This window comes from Anopheles nili, chromosome X, assembly GCF_943737925.1.
Source record: "Anopheles nili chromosome X, idAnoNiliSN_F5_01, whole genome shotgun sequence".
Taxonomy (NCBI): domain Eukaryota; kingdom Metazoa; phylum Arthropoda; class Insecta; order Diptera; family Culicidae; genus Anopheles; species Anopheles nili.
This window is the reverse complement of record NC_071293.1, coordinates 6,376,428-6,392,827: the sequence shown is the minus strand read 5'-3', so window position 1 is coordinate 6,392,827 and position 16,400 is coordinate 6,376,428.

The window sequence follows — 16,400 nt, the reverse complement described above, 5'->3', positions numbered from 1 at the left end:
ACGCAACTGGTAGCTGCGCAACTGGTAGCTGGTATTTGATAGCTTCTTTTGTCATGCTTCCCGCGTTGAAAAGAATATAAAAAGACTATGAGATTACGAGTGAAAAGGCTGGAAGATCACTTACGTTTTGCTCTCTCCCAGAACAAGGACAAACAGTTGTTTCACCAGATAGCTTCAATGAAAGAGCGCGATCTATTGAATATGCACGACTGGTAGCTGCTGATGATCTGCACGACTGGTAGCTGCACAACTGGTAGCTGCACAACTGGTAGCTGCGCAACTGGTAACTACGCAACTGGTAGCTGCGCAACTGGTAGCTGATATTTGATAGCTCCTTCTGTCATGCTTTCCGAGTATGAACATGTGAGTTTTTCGTGAGAGTTTAAAAGGCCTGTGAGAATTGAGCGATGATTATGAGAGCTGGAAGATCACCTCGTCTTGTTTTCTTTCAGGACAAGAACAAACAGCTGTTTCACCAGATCACTTTTACGAAAAAGTTCGATATATTGATCATACGGTAGTCTGCGCAACTGGTAGCTGGTATTTGATAGCTTCTTCTGTCATGCTTCCCGCGTTGAAAAGAATGTAAAAAGACTATGAGATTGCGAGTGAAAAGGCTGGAAGATCACTTCCGTCTTGCTCTCTCCCAGAACAAGGACAAACAGTTGTTTCACCAGATAGCTTCAATGAAAGAGCGCGATCTATTGAACATGCACGACTGGTAGCTGCACAACTGGTAGCTGCACAACTGGTAGCTGCGCAACTGGTAGCTGGTATTTGATAGCTCCTTCTGTCATGCTTTCCGAGTATGAAAAAGAGAGTCGTTGAAAAGAATATAAACTGCTTTCCGAGTATGAACATGTGAGTTTTTCGTGAGAGTTTAAAAGGCCTGTGAGAATTGAGCGATGATTATGAGAGCTGGAAGATCACCTCCGTCTTGTTTTCTTTCAGGACAAGAACAAACAGCTGTTTCACCAGATCACTTTTACGAAAAAGTTCTATATATTGATCATGCGGTAGTCTGCACAACTGGTAGCTGGTATTTGATAGCTTCTTCTGTCATGCTTCCTGCGTTGAAAAAAATGTAAAAAGACTATGAGATTACGAGTGAAAAGGCTGGAAGATCACTTCCGTCTTGCTCTCTCCCAGAACAAGGACAAACAGTTGTTTCACCAGATAGCTTCAATGAAAGAGCGCGATCTATTGAACATGCACGACTGGTAGCTGCACAACTGGTAGCTACGCAACTGGTAGCTGCACAACTGGTAGCTGCGCAACTGGTTGCTGGTATTTGATAGCTCCTTCTGTCATGCTTTCCGAGTATGAACATGTGAGTTTTTCGTGAGAGTTTAAAAGGCCTGTGAGAATTGAGCGATGATTATGAGAGCTGGAAGATCACCTCCGTCTTGTTTTCTTTCAGGACAAGAACAAACAGCTGTTTCACCAGATCACTTTTACGAAAAAGTTCGATATATTGATCATGCGGTAGTCTGCGCAACTGGTAGCTGGTATTTGGTAGCTTCTTCTGTCATGCTTTCCGCGTATGAAAAAGAGAGTCGTTGAAAATAATATAAACTGCTTTCCGAGTATGAACATGTGAGTTTTTCGTGAGAGTTTAAAAGGCCTGTGAGAATTGAGCGATGATTATGAGAGCTGGAAGATCACCTCCGTCTTGTTTTCTTTCAGGACAAGAACAAACAGCTGTTTCACCAGATCACTTTTACGAAAAAGTTCTATATATTGATCATGCGGTAGTCTGCACAACTGGTAGCTGGTATTTGATATCTCCTTCTGTCATGCCTCCCGCGTCGAAAAGAATTTAAATATTCATTGAGATTACGAGTAAAAAAGCAGGAAGATCACTTCCATCTTTCTCTCTCCCAGAAAAAGGACAAACAGCTGTTTCACCAGATAGCTTCAATGGAAGAGCGCGATCTATTGAACATGCACGACTGGTAGCTGCACAACTGGTAGCTACGCAACTGGTGGTTGCGCAACTGGTAGCTGCGCAACTGGTAACTACGCAACTGGTAGCTGCGCAACTGGTAGCTGGTATTTGATAGCTCCTTCTGTCATGCTTCCCGCGTTGAAAAGAATATAAAAAGACTATGAGATTACGAGTGAAAAAGCTGGAAGATCATTTCCGTCTTGCTTTCTCGCAGAACAAGGACAAACAGTTGTTTCACCAGATAGCTTCAATGAAAGAGCGCGATCTATTGAACATGCACGACTGGTAGCTGCACAACTGGTAGCTACGCAACTGGTAGCTGCGCAACTGGTAGCTGCGCAACTGGTAACTACGCAACTGGTAGCTGCGCAACTGGTAGCTGGTATTTGATAGCTCCTTCTGTCATGCTTTCCGAGTATGAACCTGTGAGGTTTTCGTGAGAGTTTAAAAGGACTGTGAGAGTTGAGCGATGATTATGAGAGCTGGAAGATCACCTCGTCTTGTTTTCTTTCAGAAAATGAACAAACAAGAACAGGTGTTTCACCAGATCACTTTCGCGAAAAAGTTCGATATATTGATCATGTGGTAGTCTGCACAACTGGTAGCTGGTATTTGGTAGCTCCTTCTGTCATGCTTTCCGCGTATGAAAAAGAGAGTCGTTGAAAATAATATAAACTGCTTTCCGAGTATGAACATGTGAGTTTTTCGTAAGAGTTTAAAAGGCCTGTGAGAATTGAGCGATGATTATGAGAGCTGGAAGATCACCTCGTCTTGTTTTCTTTCTGGACAAGAACAAACAGCTGTTTCACCAGATCACTTTTACGAAAAAGTTCGATATATTGATCATGCGGTAGTCTGCGCAACTGGTAGCTGGTATTTGATAGCTTCTTCTGTCATGCTTCCTGCGTTGAAAAGAATGTAAAAAGACTATGAGATTACGAGTGAAAAGGCTGGAAGATCACTTCCATCTTGCTCTCTCCCAGAACATGGACAAACAGTTGTTTCACCAGATAGCTTCAATGAAAGAGCGCGATCTATTGAACATGCACGACTGGTAGCTGCACAACTGGTAGCTACGCAACTGGTAGCTGCACAACTGGTAGTCTGCGCAACTGGTAGCTGGTATTTGATAGCTCCTTCTGTCATGCTTTCCGAGTATGAACATGTGTGGTTTTCGTGAGAGTTTAAAAGGCCTGTGAGAATTGAGCGATGATTATGAGAGCTGGAAGATCACCTCCGTCTTGTTTTCTTTCAGGACAAGAACAAACAGCTGTTTCACCAGATCACTTTTACGAAAAAGTTCGATATATTGATCATGCGGTAGTCTGCGCAACTGGTAGCTGGTATTTGGTAGCTTCTTCTGTCATGCTTTCCGCGTATGAAAAAGAGAGTCGTTGAAAAGAATATAGACTGCTTTCCGAGTATGAACATGTGAGTTTTTTGTGAGAGTTTACAAGGCCAGTGAGAATTGAGCGATGATTATGAGAGCTGGAAGATCACCTCCGTCTTGTTTTCTTTCAGGACAAGAACAAACAGCTGTTTCACCAGATCACTTTTACGTAAAAGTTCTATATATTGATCATGCGGTAGTCTGCACAACTGGTAGCTGGTATTTGATAGCTCCTTCTGTCATGCTTCTCGCGTTGAAAAGAATATAAAAAGACTATGAGATTACGAGTGAAAAAGCTGGAAGATCACTTCCGTCTTGCTTTCTCGCAGAACAAGGACAAACAGTTGTTTCACCAGATAGCTTCAATGAAAGAGCGCGATCTATTGAACATGCACGACTGGTAGCTGCACAACTGGTAGCTACGCAACTGGTAGCTGCGCAACTGGTAGCTGCGCAACTGGTAACTACGCAACTGGTAGCTGCGCAACTGGTAGCTGGTATTTGATAGCTCCTTCTGTCATGCTTTCCGAGTATGAACCTGTGAGGTTTTCGTGAGAGTTTAAAAGGACTGTGAGAGTTGAGCGATGATTATGAGAGCTGGAAGATCACCTCGTCTTGTTTTCTTTCAGAACATGAACAAACAAGAACAGGTGTTTCACCAGATCACTTTTGCGAAAAAGTTCGATATATTGATCATGCGGTAGTCTGCACAACTGGTAGCTGGTATTTGATAGCTCCTTCTGTCATGCTTTCCGCGTATGAAAAAGAGAGTCGTTGAAAATAATATAAACTGCTTTCCGAGTATGAACATGTGAGTTTTTCGTGAGAGTTTAAAAGGCCTGTGAGAATTGAGCGATGATTATGAGAGCTGGAAGATCACCTCGTCTTGTTTTCTTTCAGGGCAAGAACAAACAGCTGTTTCACCAGATCTCTTTTACGAAAAAGTTCTATATATTGATCATGCGGTATTCTGCGCAACTGGTAGCTGGTATTTGATAGCTCATTCTGTAATGCTTCCCGCGTTGAGAAGAATATTAAAAGACTATGAGATTACGAGTGAAAAAGCTGGAAGATCACTTCCGTTTTGCTTTCTCCAGAACAAGGACAAACAGTTGTTTCACCAGATAGCTTCAATGAAAGAGCGCGATCTATTGAATATGCACGACTGGTAGATGCTGATGATCTGCACGACTCGTAGCTGCACAACTGGTAGCTGCACAACTGGTAGCTACGCAACTGGTAGCTGGTATTTGATAGCTCTCTCTGTCATGCTTTCCGCGTATGAAAAAGAGAGCCGTTGAAAAGAATATAAACTGCTTTCCGAGTATGAACATGTGAGTTTTTCGTGAGAGTTTAAAAGGCCTGTGAGAATTGAGCGATGATTATGAGAGCTGGAAGATCACCTCGTCTTGTTTTCTTTCAGGGCAAGAACAAACAGCTGTTTCACCAGATCTCTTTTACGAAAAAGTTCGATATATTGATCATGCGGTATTCTGCGCAACTGGTAGCTGGTATTTGATAGCTCATTCTGTAATGCTTCCCGCGTTGAGAAGAATATTTAAAGGCTATGAGATTACGAGTGAAAAAGCTGGAAGATCACTTCCGTTTTGCTTTCTCCCAGAACAAGGACAAACAGTTGTTTCACCAGATAGCTTCAATGAAAGAGCACGATCTATTGAACATGCACGACTGGTAGCTGCACAACTGGTAGCTGCGCAACTGGTTGCTGCGCAACTGGTAGCTGCGCAACTGGTAGCTGGTATTTGATAGCTCCTTCTGTCATGCTTTCCGCGTATGAAAAAGAGAGTCGTTGAAAATAATATAAACTGCTTTCCGAGTATGAACATGTGAGTTTTTCGTGAGAGTTTAAAAGGCCTGTGAGAATTGAGCGATGATTATGAGAGCTGGAAGATCACCTCGTCTTGTTTTCTTTCAGGACAAGAACAAACAGCTGTTTCACCAGATCACTTTTACGAAAAAGTTCTATATATTGATCATGCGGTAGTCTACGCAACTGGTAGCTGGTATTTGATAGCTTCTTCTGTCATGCTTCCCGCGTTGAAAAGAATATAAAAAGACTATGAGATTACGAGTGAAAAGGCTGGAAGATCACTTCCGTTTTACTCTCTCCCAGAACAAGGACAAACAGTTGTTTCACCAGATAGCTTCAATGAAAGAGCGCGATCTATTGAATATGCACGACTGGTAGATGCTGATGATCTGCACGACTGGTAGCTGCACAACTGGTAGCTGCGCAACTGGTAGCTACGCAACTGGTAGTTGCTTAACTGGTAGTTGCGCAACTGGTAGCTGCGCAACTGGTAACTACGCAACTGGTAGCTGCGCAACTGGTAGCTGGTATTTGATAGCTCCTTCTGTCATGCTTTCCGAGTATGAACACGTGAGTTTTTCGTGAGAGTTTAAAAGGCCTGTGAGAATTGAGCGATGATTATGAGAGCTGGAAGATCACCTCCGTCTTGTTTTCTTTCAGGACAAGAACAAACAGCTGTTTCACCAGATCACTTTTACGAAAAAGTTCTATATATTGATCATGCGGTAGTCTGCGCAACTGGTAGCTGGTATTTGATAGCTCCTTCTGTCATGCTTCCCGCGTTGAAAAGAATGTAAAAAGACTATGAGATTACGAGTGAAAAGGCTGGAAGATCACTTCTATCTTGCTCTCTCCCAGAACAAGGACAAACAGTTGTTTCACCAGATAGCTTCAATGAAAGAGCGCGATCTATTGAATATGCACGACTGGTAGATGCTGATGATCTGCACGACTGGTAGCTGCACAACTGGTAGCTGCACAACTGGTAGCTACGCAACTGGTAGCTGGTATTTGATAGCTCTTTCTGTCATGCTTTCCGCGTATGAAAGAGAGAGTCGTTGAAAACAATATAAATTGCTTTCCGAGTATGAACATGTGAGTTTTTCGTGAGAGTTTAAAAGGACTGTGAGAATTGAGCGATGATTATGAGAGCTGGAAGATCACCTCCGTCTTGTTTTCTTTCAGGACAAGAACAAATAGCTGTTTCACCAGATCACTTTTACGAAAAAGTTCTATATATTGATCATGCGGTAGTCTGCGCAACTGGTAGCTGGTATTTGATAGCTTCTTCTGTCATGCTTCCCGCGTTGAAAAGAATGTAAAAAGACTATGAGATTACGAGTGAAAAGGCTGGAAGATCACTTCCGTCTTGCTCTCTCCCAGAACAAGGACAAACAGTTGTTTCACCAGATAGCTTCAATGAAAGAGCGCGATCTATTGAACATGCACGACTGGTAGCTGCACAACTGGTAGCTGCGCAACTGGTAACTACGCAACTGGTAGCTGCGCAACTGGTAGCTGGTATTTGATAGCTTCTTTTGTCATGCTTCCCGCGTTGAAAAGAATATAAAAAGACTATGAGATTACGAGTGAAAAGGCTGGAAGATCACTTCCGTTTTGCTCTCTCCCAGAACAAGGACAAACAGTTGTTTCACCAGATAGCTTCAATGAAAGAGCGCGATCTATTGAATATGCACGACTGGTAGCTGCTGATGATCTGCACGACTGGTAGCTGCACAACTGGTAGCTGCACAACTGGTAGCTGCGCAACTGGTAACTACGCAACTGGTAGCTGCGCAACTGGTAGCTGATATTTGATAGCTCCTTCTGTCATGCTTTCCGAGTATGAACATGTGAGTTTTTCGTGAGAGTTTAAAAGGCCTGTGAGAATTGAGCGATGATTATGAGAGCTGGAAGATCATCTCGTCTTGTTTTCTTTTAGGACAAGAACAAACAGCTGTTTCACCAGATCACTTTTACGAAAAAGTTCTATATATTGATCATGCGGTAGTCTGCACAACTGGTAGCTGGTATTTGATAGCTCCTTCTGTCATGCTTCCCGCGTTGAAAAGAATATAAAAAGACTATGAGATTACGAGTGAAAAAGCTGAAAGATCACTTCCGTCTTGCTTTCTCGCAGAACAAGGACAAACAGTTGTTTCACCAGATAGCTTCAATGAAAGAGCGCGATCTATTGAATATGCACGACTGGTAGCTGCTGATGATCTGCACGACTGGTAGCTGCACAACTGGTAGCTGCACAACTGGTAGCTGCACAACTGGTAGCTGCACAACTGGTAGCTGCGCAACTGGTAACTACGCAACTGGTAGCTGCGCAACTGGTAGCTGGTATTTGATAGCTCCTTCTGTCATGCTTTCCGAGTATGAACATGTGAGTTTTTCGTGAGAGTTTAAAAGGCCTGTGAGAATTGAGCGATGATTATGAGAGCTGGAAGATCACCTCCGTCTTGTTTTCTTTCAGGACAAGAACAAACAGCTGTTTCACCAGATCACTTTTACGAAAAAGTTCTATATATTGATCATGCGGTAGTCTGCACAACTGGTAGCTGGTATTTGATAGCTTCTTCTGTCATGCTTCCTGCGTTGAAAAGAATGTAAAAAGACTATGAGATTACGAGTGAAAAGGCTGGAAGATCACTTCCGTCTTGCTCTCTCCCAGAACAAGGACAAACAGTTGTTTCACCAGATAGCTTCAATGAAAGAGCGCGATCTATTGAACATGCACGACTGGTAGCTGCACAACTGGTAGCTACGCAACTGGTAGCTGCACAACTGGTAGCTGCGCAACTGGTTGCTGGTATTTGATAGCTCCTTCTGTCATGCTTTCCGAGTATGAACATGTGAGTTTTTCGTGAGAGTTTAAAAGGCCTGTGAGAATTGAGCGATGATTATGAGAGCTGGAAGATCACCTCCGTCTTGTTTTCTTTCAGGACAAGAACAAACAGCTGTTTCACCAGATCACTTTTACGAAAAAGTTCGATATATTGATCATGCGGTAGTCTGCGCAACTGGTAGCTGGTATTTGGTAGCTTCTTCTATCATGCTTTCCGCGTATGAAAAAGAGAGTCGTTGAAAAGAATATAAACTGATTTCCGAGTATGAACATGTGAGTTTTTTGTGAGAGTTTAAAAGGCCAGTGAGAATTGAGCGATGATTATGAGAGCTGGAAGATCACCTCCGTCTTGTTTTCTTTTAGGACAAGAACAAACAGCTGTTTCACCAGATCTCTTTTACGAAAAAGTTCGATATATTGATCATGCGGTAGTCTGCACAACTGGGAGCTGGTATTTGATAGCTTCTTTTGTCATGCTTTCCGCTTATGAAAAAGAAAGTCGTTGAAAAGAATATAAACTGCTTTCCGAGTATGAACATGTGAGTTTTTCGTGAGAGTTTACAAGGCCAGTGAGAATTGAGCGATGATTATGAGAGCTGGAAGATCACCTCCGTCTTGTTTTCTTTCAGGACAAGAACAAACAGCTGTTTCACCAGATCACTTTAACGAAAAAGTTCGATATATTGATCATGCGGTAGTCTGCACAACTGGTAGCTGGTATTTGATAGCTCCTTCTGTCATGCTTCTCGCGTTGAAACGAATATAAAAAGACTATGAGATTACGAGTGAAAAGCTGGAAGATCACTTCCGTCTTGCTTTCTCGCAGAACAAGGACAAACAGTTGTTTCACCAGATAGCTTCAATGAAAGAGCGCGATCTATTGAACATGCACGACTGGTAGCTGCACAACTGGTAGCTACGCAACTGGTAGCTGCGCAACTGGTAGCTGCGCAACTGGTAACTACGCAACTGGTAGCTGCGCAACTGGTAGCTGGTATTTGATAGCTCCTTCTGTCATGCTTTCCGAGTATGAACCTGTGAGGTTTTCGTGAGAGTTTAAAAGGACTGTGAGAGTTGAGCGATGATTATGAGAGCTGGAAGATCACCTCGTCTTGTTTTCTTTCAGAACATGAACAAACAAGAACAGGTGTTTCACCAGATCACTTTTGCGAAAAAGTTCGATATATTGATCATGCGGTAGTCTGCACAACTGGTAGCTGGTATTTGATAGCTCCTTCTGTCATGCTTTCCGCGTATGAAAAAGAGAGTCGTTGAAAATAATATAAACTGCTTTCCGAGTATGAACATGTGAGTTTTTCGTGAGAGTTTAAAAGGCCTGTGAGAATTGAGCGATGATTATGAGAGCTGGAAGATCACCTCGTCTTGTTTTCTTTCAGGGCAAGAACAAACAGCTGTTTCACCAGATCTCTTTTACGAAAAAGTTCGATATATTGATCATGCGGTATTCTGCGCAACTGGTAGCTGGTATTTGATAGCTCATTCTGTAATGCTTCCCGCGTTGAGAAGAATATTAAAAGACTATGAGATTACGAGTGAAAAAGCTGGAAGATCACTTCCGTTTTGCTTTCTCCAGAACAAGGACAAACAGTTGTTTCACCAGATAGCTTCAATGAAAGAGCGCGATCTATTGAATATGCACGACTGGTAGATGCTGATGATCTGCACGACTGGTAGCTGCACAACTGGTAGCTGCACAACTGGTAGCTACGCAACTGGTAGCTGGTATTTGATAGCTCTTTCTGTCATGCTTTCCGCGTATGAAAAAGAGAGCCGTTGAAAAGAATATAAACTGCTTTCCGAGTATGAACATGTGAGTTTTTCGTGAGAGTTTAAAAGGCCTGTGAGAATTGAGCGATGATTATGAGAGCTGGAAGATCACCTCGTCTTGTTTTCTTTCAGGGCAAGAACAAACAGCTGTTTCACCAGATCTCTTTTACGAAAAAGTTCGATATATTGATCATGCGGTATTCTGCGCAACTGGTAGCTGGTATTTGATAGCTCATTCTGTAATGCTTCCCGCGTTGAGAAGAATATTTAAAGGCTATGAGATTACGAGTGAAAAAGCTGGAAGATCACTTCCGTTTTGCTTTCTCCCAGAACAAGGACAAACAGTTGTTTCACCAGATAGCTTCAATGAAAGAGCACGATCTATTGAACATGCACGACTGGTAGCTGCACAACTGGTAGCTGCGCAACTGGTTGCTGCGCAACTGGTTGCTGCGCAACTGGTAGCTGGTATTTGATAGCTCCTTCTGTCATGCTTTCCGCGTATGAAAAAGAGAGTCGTTGAAAAGAATATAAACTGCTTTCCGAGTATGAACATGTGAGTTTTTCGTGAGAGTTTAAAAGGCCTGTGAGAATTGAGCGATGATTATGAGAGCTGGAAGATCACCTCGTCTTGTTTTCTTTCAGGACAAGAACAAACAGCTGTTTCACCAGATCACTTTTACGAAAAAGTTCTATATATTGATCATGCGGTAGTCTACGCAACTGGTAGCTGGTATTTGATAGCTTCTTCTGTCATGCTTCCCGCGTTGAAAAGAATATAAAAAGACTATGAGATTACGAGTGAAAAAGCTGGAAGATCACTTCCGTTTTACTCTCTCCCAGAACAAGGACAAACAGTTGTTTCACCAGATAGCTTCAATGAAAGAGCGCGATCTATTGAATATGCACGACTGGTAGATGCTGATGATCTGCACGACTGGTAGCTGCACAACTGGTAGTTGCTTAACTGGTAGCTGCGCAACTGGTAGCTGCGCAACTGGTAACTACGCAACTGGTAGCTGCGCAACTGGTAGCTGGTATTTGATAGCTCTTTCTGTCATGCTTTCCGAGTATGAACATGTGAGTTTTTCGTGAGAGTTTAAAAGGCCTGTGAGAATTGAGCGATGATTATGAGAGCTGGAAGATCACCTCCGTCTTGTTTTCTTTCAGGACAAGAACAAACAGCTGTTTCACCAGATCACTTTTACGAAAAAGTTCAATATATTGATCATGCGGTAGTCTGCACAACTGGTAGCTGGTATTTGACAGCATCTTCTGTCATGCTTCCCGCGTTCAAAAGAATATAAAAAGACTATGAGATTACGAATGAAAAAGCTGGAAGATCACTTCCGTTTTGCTTTCTCCCAGAACAAGGACAAACAAATGTTTCACCGGATAGCTTCAATGAAAGAGCGAGATCTATTGAACATTCATGACTGGTAGCTGCTGATGATCTGCACGACTGGTAGCTGCACAACTGGTAGCTGCACAACTGGTAGCTGCGCAACTGGTAGCTGGTATTTGATAGCTCCTTCTGTCATGCTTTCCGAGTATGAACATGTGTGGTTTTCGTGAGAGTTCAAAAGGATTGTGAGAGTTGAGCGATGATTATGAGAGTTGGAAGATCACCTCGTCTTGTTTTCTTTCAGGACAAGAACAAACAGCTGTTTCACCAGATCACTTTTACGAAAAAGTTCGATATATTGATCATGTGGTAGTCTGCACAACTGGTAGTTGGTATTTGATAGCTCCTTCTGTCATGCTTTCCGAGTATGAAAAAGAGAGTCGTAGAAAAGAATATAAACTGCTTTCCGAGTATGAACATGTGAGTTTTTCGTGAGAGTTTAAAAGGCCTGTGAGAATTGAGCGATGATTATGAGAGCTGGAAGATCACCTCCGTCTTGTTTTCTTTCAGGACAAGAACAAACAGCTGTTTCACCGGATCACTTTTACGAAACAGTTCAATATATTGATCATGCGGTAGTCTGCACAACTGGTAGCTGGTATTTGACAGCATCTTCTGTCATGCTTCCCGCGTTCAAAAGAATATAACAAGACTATGAGATTACGAATGAAAAAGCTGGAAGATCACTTCCGTTTTGCTTTCTCTCAGAACAAGGACAAACAGTTGTTTCACCAGATAGCTTCAATGAAAGAGCGAGATCTATTGAACATTCATGACTGGTAGCTGCTGATGATCTGCACGACTGGTAGCTGCACAACTGGTAGCTGCGCAACTGGTAGCTGCGCAACTGGTAACTACGCAACTGGTAGCTGCGCAACTGGTAGCTGGTATTTGATAGCTCTTTCTGTCATGCTTTCCGAGTATGAACATGTGAGTTTTTAGTGAGAATATACAAGGCCAGTGAGAATTGAGCGATGATTATGAGAGCTGGAAGATCACCTCCGTCTTGTTTTCTTTCAGGACAAGAACAAACAGCTGTTTCACCAGATCACTTTTACGAAAAAGTTGGATATATTGATCAGGCGGTAGTCTGCACATCTGGTAGGTGGTATTTGAAAGCTCCTTATGTCATGCTTCCCGCGTTGAAAAGAATTTAAAAAGACTATGAGATTACGAGTGAAAAAGCTGGACGATTTCTTCCATCCTGCTCTCTCCTAGAACAAGGACAAACAGTTGTTTCACCAGATAGCTTCAATGAAAGAGCGCGATCTATTGAACATGCATGACTGGTAGCTGCCGACGATCTGCACGACTGGTAGCTGCACAACTGGTAGCTGCACAACTGGTAGCTACGCAACTGGTAGTTGCTTAACTGGTAGCTGCGCAACTGGTAGCTGCGCAACTGGTAACTACGCAACTGGTAGCTGCGCAACTGGTAGCTGGTATTTGATAGCTTCTTTTGTCATGCTTCCCGCGTTGAAAAGAATATAAAAAGACTATGAGATTACGAGTGAAAAGGCTGGAAGATCACTTCCGTTTTGCTCTCTCCCAGAACAAGGACAAACAGTTGTTTCACCAGATAACTTCAATGAAAGAGCGCGATCTATTGAACATTCATGACTGGTAGCTGCTGATGATCTGCACGACTGGTAGCTGCACAACTGGTAGCTGCGCAACTGGTAGCTGCGCAACTGGTAACTACGCAACTGGTAGCTGCGCAACTGGTAGCTGGTATTTGATAGCTCCTTCTGTCATGCTTTCCGAGTATGAACATGTGAGTTTTTCGTGAGAGTTTAAAAGGCCTGTGAGAATTGAGCGATGATTATGAGAGCTGGAAGATCACCTCCGTGTTGGTTTCTTTCAGGACACGAACAAACAGCTGTTTCACCAGATCACTTTTACGAAAAAGTTCGATATATTGATCATGCGGTAGTCTGCACAACTGGTAGCTGGTATTTGGTAGCTTCTTCTGTCATGCTTCCCGCGTTGAAAAGAATATAAAAAGACTATGAGATTACGAGTGAAAAAGGTGGAAGATCACTTCTGTTTTGCTCTCTCCCAGAACAAGGACAAACAGTTGTTTCACCAGATAGCTTCAATGAAAGAACGCGATCTATTGAACATGCACGACTGGTAGCTGCTGATGATCTGCACGACTGATAGCTACACAACTGGTAGCTGCACAACTGGTAGCTACACAACTGGTAGTTGCTTAACTGGTAGCTGCGCAACTGGTAGCTGCGCAACTGGTAACTACGCAACTGGTAGGTGCGCAACTGGTAGCTGGTATTTGATAGCTCCTTCTGTCATGCTTTCCGAGTATGAACATGTGAGTTTTTCGTGAGAATTTAAAAGGACTGTGAGAATTGAGCGATGATTATGAGAGCTGGAAGATCACCTTCGTCTTGTTTTCTTTCAGGACAAGAACAAACAGCTGTTTCACCAGATCACTTTTACGAAAAAGTTCGATATATTGGTCATGCGGTAGTCTGCACAACTGGTAGCTGGTATTTGATAGCTCCTTCTGTCATGCTTTCCGCGTTGAAAAGAATATAAAAAGACTATGAGATTACGAGTGAAAAAGCTGGAAGATCACTTCCGTTTTGCTTTCTCGCAGAACAAGGACAAACAGTTGTTTCACCAGATAACTTCAATGAAAGAGCGCGATCTATTGAACATGCACGACTGGTAGCTGCACAACTGGTAACTACGCAACTGGTAGCTGCGCAACTGGTAGCTGGTATTTGATAGCTCCTTCTGTCATGCTTTCCGAGTATGAACATGTGAGTTTTTCGTGAGAGTTTAAAAGGCCTGTGAGAATTGAGCGATGATTATGGGAGCTGGAAGATCACCTCCGTCTTGTTTTCTTTCAGGACAAGAACAAACAGCTGTTTCACCAGATCACTTTTACGAAAAAGTTCGATATATTGATCATGCGGTAGTCTGCACAACTGGTAGCTGGTATTTGATAGCTCCTTCTGTCATGCTTCCCGCGTTGAAAAGAATATAAAAAGACTATGAGATTACGAGTGAAAAAGCTGGAAGATCACTTCCATCTTGCTCTCTCCCAGAACAAGGACAAACAGTTGTTTCACCAGATAGCTTCAATGAAAGAGCGCGATCTATTGAATATGCACGACTGGCAGCTGCTGATGATCTGCACGACTGGTAGCTGCACAACTGGTAGCTGCACAACTGGTAGCTACACAACTGGTAGTTGCTTAGCTGGTAGCTGCGCAACTGGTAGCTGCGCAACTGGTAACTACGCAACTGGTAGCTGCGCAACTGGTAGCTGGTATTTGATAGCTCCTTCTGTCATGCTTTCCGAGTATGAACATGTGAGTTTTTCGTGAGAATTTAAAAGGACTGTGAGAATTGAGCGATGATTATGAGAGCTGGAAGATCACCTTCGTCTTGTTTTCTTTCAGGACAAGAACAAACAGCTGTTTCACCAGATCACTTTTACGAAAAAGTTGGATATATTGATCATGCGGTAGTCTGCACATCTGGTAGGTGGTATTTGAAAGCTCCTTATGTCATGCTTCTTGTGTTGAAAAGAATTTAAAAAGACTATGAGATTACGAGTGAAAAAGCTGGAAGATCACTTCCATCTTGCTCTCTCCCAGAACAAGGACAAACAGTTGTTTCACCAGATAACTTCAATGAAAGAGCGCGATCTATTGAACATGCATGACTGGTAGCTGCCGACGATCTGCACAACTGGTAGCTGCACAACTGGTTGCTACGCAACTGGTAGTTGCTTAACTGGTAGCTGCGCAACTGGTAGCTGCGCAACTGGTAACTACGCAACTGGTAGCTGCGCAACTGGTAGCTGGTATTTGATAGCTCCTTCTGTCATGCTTTCCGAGTATGAACATGTGAGTTTTTCGTGAGAATTTAAAAGGACTGTGAGAATTGAGCGATGATTATGAGAACTGGAAGATCACCTCGTCTTGTTTTCTTTCAGGACAAGAACAAACAGCTGTTTCACCAGATCACTTTTACGAAAAAGTTGGATATATTGATCATGCGGTAGTCTGCACATCTGGTAGGTGGTATTTGAAAGCTCCTTATGTCATGCTTCTTGTGTTGAAAAGAATATAAAAAGACTATGAGATTACGAGTGAAAAAGCTGGAAGATCACTTCCATCTTGCTCTCTCCCAGAACAAGGACAAACAGTTGTTTCACCAGATAACTTCAATGAAAGAGCGCGATCTATTGAACATGCATGACTGGTAGCTGCCGACGATCTGCACGACTGGTAGCTGCACAACTGGTAGCTGCACAACTGGTTGCTACGCAACTGGTAGTTGCTTAACTGGTAGCTGCGCAACTGGTAGCTGCGCAACTGGTAACTACGCAACTGGTAGCTGCGCAACTGGTAGCTGGTATTTGATAGCTCCTTATGTTATGCTTCCCGCGTTGAAAAGAATGTAAAAAGACTATGAGATTACGAGTGAAAAAGCTGGAAGATCACTTCCGTTTTGCTCTCTCCCAGAACAAGGACAAACAGTTGTTTCACCAGATAGCTTCAATGAAAGAGCGCGATCTATTGAACATGCACGACTGGTAGCTGCTGATGATCTGCACGACTGGTAGCTACACAACTGGTAGTTGCTTAACTGGTAGCTGCGCAACTGGTAGCTGCGCAACTGGTAACTACGCAACTGGTAGCTGCGCAACTGGTAGCTGGTATTTGATAGCTCTTTCTGTCATGCTTTCCGAGTATGAACATGTGAGTTTTTCGTGAGAGTTTAAAAGGCCTGTGAGAATTGAGCGATGATTATGAGAGCTGGAAGATCATCTTCGTCTTGTTTTCTTTCAGGGCAAGAACAAACAGCTGTTTCACCAGATCACTTTTACGAAAAAGTTCGATATATTGATCATGCGGTAGTCTGCACAACTGGTAGCTGGTATTTGAAAGCTCCTTCTGTATTGCTTGTCTCATGTTGGGAGCGTAAGTCCAATGTGCTTACCACTCATCAACAAGTTGCTTTAATTTTTTTCGATATTTTTATTTTGTTGAAGGATTTAACGAATCATCGTTGGTGTCAAAAGAATTGACTTCTTTCGTTGAATCAAGGTTCAAAGCTTTTGTATGTTTCGCATATTGAATTTGTAACACTGACGATCTTAAATTTAAATTCATCATGTTTTATTTACAATGCCGCTTCCTAACATTT